This window comes from Leptidea sinapis, chromosome 38 (genome assembly GCF_905404315.1).
Source record: "Leptidea sinapis chromosome 38, ilLepSina1.1, whole genome shotgun sequence".
Taxonomy (NCBI): Eukaryota; Metazoa; Arthropoda; class Insecta; order Lepidoptera; family Pieridae; genus Leptidea; species Leptidea sinapis.
The window spans coordinates 3,549,196-3,557,640 of record NC_066302.1 but is presented as its reverse complement, the minus strand read 5'-3'; the positions used below and the strand labels follow the sequence as shown (position 1 = coordinate 3,557,640).

Sequence of the window (8,445 nt, the reverse complement as noted above, 5' to 3'; positions counted from 1 at the left end):
TGGATAATTTATAAAACCAAATACCTTATGTAGCAAAATATTGAGTAAGGTAGGATATTCACGACATAAATCCGAATATTTTTATTCTTTGTATTAATATGTAGTGATAATCTACGTGTTCTGTTCAAGAAAAACCTATATACGTGTACATCATAGAACGAGGAGTTATAAAATAATTGTTGAAAATTACTTGCGCCGACAGAAATCCTTGACCTTGAAATGCGAGATTACTTGTTTCTTGTATTTCGACAAAATTACTGCTGAACTATAATGTATGATAATTTTCTTAGTAAAGTAAAGATATTCCAAACTAAATAAGCAGTAAAACAGACAAAGGAAACAACAGTTCAAAGTCATTATTTGATTTGAATAGACCCTATTTCAATTCTTATTTTATACTAACAAATACTACATGTCCATGATGTCTCATAAAATATAATTGTTTTAAAACAATAGCAACTCACCGTATATTAGATATAGATCGAAAAACAAACAAAAACTCAGGGCGCTCTCGGAAATAAAGCAGATAGGTCTTTCTTATGTTTATCTTCCTCTGTAGTGAATGAATACTTGATGTAGCAGGAATAAAGAATAGAGTGATATATATCACATATGGAACGGGGTAGGAGAACAAAAAGACCTAGCGAGAGCTGGAGTAGTGTAATAACGTCATACTATACGTCATTATAACAAAATAATTATACAATTCAATTCAAAACTATTGCAAGAAGATTTCAAGAAAATTCTTTAGCACTTTATCTTTTTTTTAAATAAAAATAGTAATATTCTTATCATTAAAACAATCATCGATTTTAAAGTAGCTCTTTTGGAACAAATTATTTTTTTTACCAAAACTTACGTACGATGTGGGATTCAAACACGCGACTCTCGGGATACGACCCTGTGCTCTGAGCGAGTGCCAACCGTCCGAATGACGCAAAATCTTGGTATGTTTGTTCAACTCTCGAGTTTTGGTTTACTACCGTAATAATTGCTTTTGAAGGAATACGCCGCACCAGTTCAACAGTCAAGAAAAGCGGGGAAGCCCTTGCCCAGTCTGGCATGAAAAATAACTAAAATTAAGATTAACAAAGGCAGATTCGTATTGAGTCAATTGCAAAATGGCCTCCACAGTGCGGTTTTCAAGGAGATTTCTTCCACTTCTTCCACGTACTACAAAGCTGTGGAATGAACTTCCTTGTGCAGTGTTTCCGGGACGATACGACATGGGTACCTTCAAAAAAGCGCGTACAACTTCGTGTTGCAAGAGAATGTGGGCGGCGGTTATCACCAGGTGACCCGTACGCTCATTTGTCCTATAAAAAAAGGCTTAAAATAATTAACGACTAAGAATATTTTCTGTATTTACCTTTATAACCTAAGATATATGTATATTTATATCTCACAAAACATCAATTTCAGGTACAGAATTCAGAAAAGCATAGTTTTTACTGTCAGATATTTTTATATACCAAGTATTGTTTATAACGTTTCACAAACATGATAGAATACAATTTGAAACGCAAATAAAAATCACGAATTGTTTTTGTTATTTGAACTTCGCATCACGATATAATTTAAGTACTAAATACTTGCACGCGAAAATAAAATAAAAGGCAACTTGTTACAACTTGTTAAATATAGGGGTGTGCAAGTTTCAGGTGGAACACTCAAAGTTTACGATAATGGACGTTTATCAAAGGCCGATCTAAGCCATACTTCTCATTTAGTTGGCACACAATTATTTTCTATACATTTCTACTTCGTCATTGTTGTGAGTCCACGCAGCCTTATTAGCTCAGCATTAATCGTAATATAATTCCGAAACATTACAGCGCCGAATAAATACGTCAAATGTCAGATTTTTCACTACCACAAATATCCTAACTATAAAATACTGTGCAAAAAATTATGAAAAGTTATTCCAAATATTAATCCTTCCTTCTATCTTTAAATATTGATCCAATTATCCCAAATTCTACCAATTAAAGTGGTAATTGTGACTGAAAACTATAAAGACAATGATTATGAAATAAAAAGGAAACATACATACTGAACTCGTTTGTCAAAGAAAGCCAAATTAGTTATCCCCAAACTTTTAAGCTATTATGGAAAGCGAGAAAACCGCTGGCTAGTGCACACTGTCATAAATGAACTGCCACAGGATTTGTTGAAAGATGTTTTTACAAAAAATCACTCTAAATACATCAAAAAAAGAGCATTGTCTGCGACTGTGCCCTTGAAATGGATTTTATCACGTACGTTATAATTTTTGAAGTCAAAAGTTCTTAAATGGCGTTGAGCACTTTTCTGTGCATGTGGCCTGATAGAAAATTCGTAAGACTTCAAACTAATTACAATTTGGCCATTTCAACTTAGTAATTACACGGTCATTGGACCAATGTTTGAATCATTATAATTGCGAAGCAGAAGATCACGAGTTCGAGGGATCGAATCTCAGGCATGAAATATTTTTACAGTTGAATTATTTGGTTTTTAAGCTTTGTCATTAGGGAAGATCTCCTTGAGGTGATAGATATATTTGTATTACTTTGGTAATTATTGTTATGTTATTTTTTTTATTTTATTATTTTGTTTCGTACTTCAGCTACCATAAACCTATTGTATCAGTTATAGAGGTTGGTGATGAAGGCGATGATGGTGAAAGAGTCCTAGAAATTATGATTGGAAAGTTGATTTTTCTGAGAGATAAAATTTTTAATGTTAAAATTTCTAAATAGTTCTGACGTGTTAATTTTTTATGTGATATAAATTATCATTTTTGTGAGCGTTGCGCAATCAATGAGTATTGCATTTAACCACATAAATGCTAGTACTGTTATGCTGATAAATAAAGTAATTCGTGCGAAATTATTCCATCAATATTCCACAATATTAAAAAATCCACAACGTTAATGATTTTCACTTCTGCCGGCACTCCCGAAGTGCAACCCGTTTTTTTTAAATTCTGTATTATTATCCTAGTACAGACGTTTGTATCTAAGTTTAATACTGTAACATTAGGTTTAGTTAATGTAAGTAGCATTATTGTAACTCGAAAACTGATTGTTAATATGATATATACTCATATGTTGCTACTTAAATAAATAAATTAAGGAAAATCTACATTTCTATTTCCTATACTTGGCCATTGTATCCTTAAAACTAAAAGTCTTACGAATAATGCGTCTTTATTCAAATTCAAGTAATAAAATTTTATTTTGCCTTATTTGAGTTGTGTGTGTTGTATATTGATTTAAATAATTTAAGTAAAAAATAAGAAAAGCAAAATATGATATAAAAATATTATGTATGATATAAATAAAATTATTTCTATTTAATGTTTACACATATATTTTTATTTTTATTTTTGCCTCACATCATAATATCTAGCACGACGTAAAAAATAGTTTTTAATTTTTTTACCGGTAGTGTTATTAGGACAAATTAAAGTCAACGGTCGCGTGTTCACAAAATGACTCAATTTTAACTTTCAGCGAATTCACGTACGAGTCTTCTGGATAGTTGAGCACTGCAATTAGAGCCCGTTACTTTTTATATCACCTTAATTTCAAATATAAGTGTTCGTTGGAGTTGTGACAAAATCTGCAACTTTGATGAATTTACCCACGAATTTAATGGAACATTAATAATTAGGAACTAGCATTATATCACCATTACTAAGAATACAGATTTCTTCATTGTCTTAGGCGCTATCTCTGCAAACAAGTACATATTGATAAATTGGTCCTTTTAGTATCAACAATAGTTTTGAAATCCTCAGGACTTTCAAGCTGGGGAGAATGGTTGCGCCGCAATTTTTTTTTTCTATTTTTGCTAAGGCAAACTACAGTGCAGATAATTCCTATAGAAAAAGAAAGATACCTATAGACAGTAGACGCATTGGTATATGATTGGCTATTCTAATGCCAATTGACTCTCGCGCCGGTTAATAACCAATTTTCACCTAGCAACGGTACAGTTTGCACGCATATTCATTCATCAGTGGTCAACGGCCTAATCGTACCGCATCAAAGTACTCCGTGTAACGCAACTAATTCACCAAACGCCGAGCGAACACAGTAACACACACTTTAACACCAGAAGTTCCTAGAGGATTAGCGGGGGCCCCCAGTTGCAGACCATCTTCCTCCAAACTCAGGTATGTCTGTCTATTGTTTCACCATAACTTATTTTTATTTTTCATATCATAATTATATAATTATTAATATATAATTAATATAATAATTAATAATTAATCATTCGAGGGTAGGTGTGAAAAAAGTTAACACTGTTTTTAAAGAGCTCCGTATTTTCAATAATCTTAAAATTTAAAAATAGTAATTTTATACCATTATTTTAGTAGATTCAGTGTTAAGTGTGATAAATGTGATAAATAGTACCCACCAGACAGTACCTATTCTCCTAGTGAAAGTCAATTAAGTTCACTTCTTTAATATCCCTTTGTTCCGATCACTACGTATCACCGGTCATCATGGATGCATTAAAAGACTCGCTCAACGCCATGGCTGAAATGTTCGAACAGAAGATGAGCGAGTTCCAGCAGGGCCTAGATAATGGACCCATTACAAACACATCCTTGGCTGCAGAGTTTAACAGCTTCAGGACCTTTGTGCTCTCTGCCATGAATACTTTGCAGAGACAGGGGGAGTTCCTTGGTATAGAGGTTGATCGTCTGGAGATGCGTAGAAGGCGCAAAATGCTACTAGTGCACGGAGTCAGCGAAGATAAGTCGGAAGATGTTACTTCGCGTGTTTGAAAAGTAGTAGGGGAATATCTTGGTGTAACTGGATTCTCTGTTGCTTCCATCAAGTCATCCCAACGCTTAGGACGTCCTTCCAAAAATAAACCTCGCCCTATAGTGGTAAAGTTTGCGGATGTAGCATTGCGGGATAAGGTTTGGTTCTCCAAAACTGGATTTAAGGGCAGCGGCTTGACTGTGTCAGAGTTTTTAACAAAGAGACGTCATAACTTATTTATGGAGGCAAGGCAGAGATTCGGCATAAACAAGTGCTGGACAAGGGATGGATGCATCCATATTATAGCCCCAGATGGTTCACATCACCGAGCTGAGTGGAAAGCTGACCTACACAGCATACCACAGACATCTAAGCCTCTGGACTCAGGGTACTGCCAGTCTCACCTCCAGGTCCAAGAGAACGGTCAAAAATAAGTAATAGGTATCATTAATCTGTAAGTATTTTAAGGTAATGTAACCTTTAAATAACTTGTACAATTCATAGGTTTAGTTAACTGTAAGCTTTTTGTAACTTCTAATTACCTATGTCACTACCATAAAGCCTAAGCTATTCTAGTATGAATATTTATGTTATGTATATGAATTAAACTATTTTTATTTAGTATTTATAACTTATTACAAAATTTCATTACCATCCTGTGTTGATAATTAAGATAATATATAAAGAATGCATATACCTAACTTGTAATGCGTGGTGCATTGTAACATTTGTGTTAAAGTTTAATAGTTTGGTAACAAGCCTGCAGTATTCATTTACCTCCTGTTCTGTTTTTTAATACCAAAAAAATAAAATCGGACATCATAATACTATTAAATCCTATTTATTAAACATTTTAAATAAACAACTTTCCATAAAATCTGATAATTTGATATTACTAAATGCAGCTTATATTTCAAACATTCTCAATTGTTACACAGTATAAATGTCATACTACATAATTATCAGATTTATATTGCCTATGCTATTTCTCTCCTGTGTATAACATATTTAATAAACTGTAGTTTTAGTGTAATAAATCAAATTCCGTTGTTGATACTAGAAAATGAAAACTGTAGTTGCTATATAATAGGTACCAATTAAATTACCATTGTTATTTGTGTAGACTGCAGTGTCTTGTGTGACTGGCAGATGTACGTGACAACTGTCATCTAATGACAGCTGTGACATTTGACATACCAGCTGCAGACTAAATAACTGCTTTGGATACAAGGCTTTTGTCAATCACTGCGCTTGCATTTATAGATTATTAGAATTAGATTTTCGAATTACATGATTAGTAAGCTAAGTTATTGAAGCTGTAAGATAGCGCCACTTATAATTTTATTATTTATTTTTCTCACCCTTAATATGGGTCAAGATATTAAAAATATTATGTTTTTAATTTCTGCATCATGTTTTCACCGTAAACAAAATTTGTACAGCATAAAAATGGAGTACTCAGATGGAGGCGCGCAATCTTTATTTCATTTTTATAATAATTTACGTGAAAATTACAAGTCTATCTCAAAACAGCTTTATAGATATAGTTTATATTATTTTTATTCTTTTAATTTGTATATGTACTTCATTTTTATTATAGTCATTTTTTGTCTTTAGTCACTTTGTTTTTAGTCCTCTAAGTTATCTATTTTATACCTACCTATGTTTTTTGAGGGTTTTGAGATAAATTGTTTCTTTTTGCTAAAAGGAAAAAAAAGTTACTTTTTAATTTTTTATTGTTTTTACTTTATCTTTTAATTTTTTAATTATTGTTTGTTTTAAGAAGTGAATTAATCTCTCCTTGCAACTGGCGGGTGGGTTCGTTAATCATTTAATTTAATTCTTTTTGTATATTATTTTTTAGTTTAGGATACTCGTTGCAGGTATACTTTTGGATATTATTTTATATGGGATTATTTTTTGTGTAATAGTATAAGTAGTAATATACAGTAGATAATTTTTAAATATTATCAAGATCAAAATGTCGCATAACTCTAGCCTTGATGATTTTCAGTCTATAGTCTCTTCTGGTTCTAGTGGTGAAGAAAGTTTTCAAAGTGTATCTTATATTCCTATTGACGTTGCTCTCAGTAATCACTTTCCCGACACACAGAAAAACTTTAATATAGTTCACCTCAATGCACAAAGCATTCCTGCACATTATCTTGACCTTCAGGCGTCGTTTGATTCTAGCAATGTTCATGCCGTACTTATTTCTGAGTCATGGCTTAAGCCTAGCCTCCCTTCTTCCTCGTACTACCTTCCAGGCTACCACCTCCTTCGCAACGACCGTGTGGGTAGAGTTGGTGGCGGCGTTGCAATCTATCTTCGATCTCACCTTCCGTTTTCAATCATAAGTTCTTCTAGTGATTCCTTGTCACAGAATTAAGTTGAGTATCTTCTTGTTGAAGCTATCCTCTCACATACAAAAATCCTTCTTGGAGTATTCTACAGTCATTCACTTAATGTCGATTATTTCTCTTCCTTTGATCATATCCTCGAGAAATTTGTACCACTATATGATCACTTGATTTTGATGGGTGATTTTAATACCTGTCTTCTTAAAGATGACCATCGTTCAAAAAAGCTTTTGTCCGTTACTGATTCCTATAATCTCCATATCCTTCCTCTTACAAGCCACCCACTTCTTTCCTCACTCCACTCCGTCTCTTCTTGACCTCATCATAGTCTCTAAGCCCGAGTATGTAAACTCGCATGGGCAATGCTCTGTGGATGCTTTTTCCTTCCATGATCTCATTTTTCTCTCCTATAAAGTACGCCCCCCTAAACGTAAACCCCAAATACTGATGCAGCGGAATTTTTCCGGGATGGATATGCAACGTCTTTCTATAGACGCACAAACTATTGATTGGGATGTGATTTTTAATTCTAATAGTATCAATGATATAGTTGATATTTTTAATTCTTTGCTAATACAGCTGTATGATAAGCATGCGCCAGTTAAACCCGTGAAGATAAAGCATTTACCTGATCCTTGGCTTACTGATATTAAAAAACTGCAAACTTCTAAAAATCGAGCTAAATCTATTTATAGGCAGAATAACTCTGATCTTAACCGGGAAAAGGATATAATATTAAGGAATCGTTGCAATACAATGTGCAGGGACGCGCAGCGACGCCATATCTACTCGTCTGTTGAGAACGGCGAAACCAGTAAAGTTTTGAAATTCCTAAAAACGCTGGAGTTGGGAAGCAACGACAAACAGTTTCCAATAATCTAAATATTGAACAAATTAATCAACATTTCTCTCAAAATTCATCTTTTCTTGACAATAACACTTAAGCTCAAACGCTTAAATCCCTTTCCTTAATCCCAACCCCTGATTTTTCACCGTTCAACTTCTCTCCCTTCACTGATTCTGACGTTAAAAAAACATTTTGTCTGTTACATCTAAGGCCGTTGGTAGTGATTGCATTAGTCGTAATATGATCCTTCCTATCATAGATATCCTACAATCTCTCATATTCTTAATTTTTCTATAACGTCTGGCCAATTTCCTGTAGCCTGGAAAGACGCTAATGTTATTCCAATACCAAAAATTTCTAAACCACATAATCTTTCTGACTATTGCCCCATATCTATACTACCTTTTCTTTCCAAGGTTCTTGAACGCTTAGTCCATCAACAATTCTCTATATTTATTAATAAGCACAGTGTTCTTAA

The 8,445-nt window shown here is 33.4% G+C and overlaps 1 pseudogene; it reads left to right on the top strand.

The window, feature by feature from the left end:
• Positions 1 to 4,480: 4,480 nt before the first annotated feature.
• LOC126975919 (uncharacterized) lies at positions 4,481 to 5,194 on the top strand (annotated as a pseudogene).
• Positions 5,195 to 8,445: the final 3,251 nt, after the last annotated feature.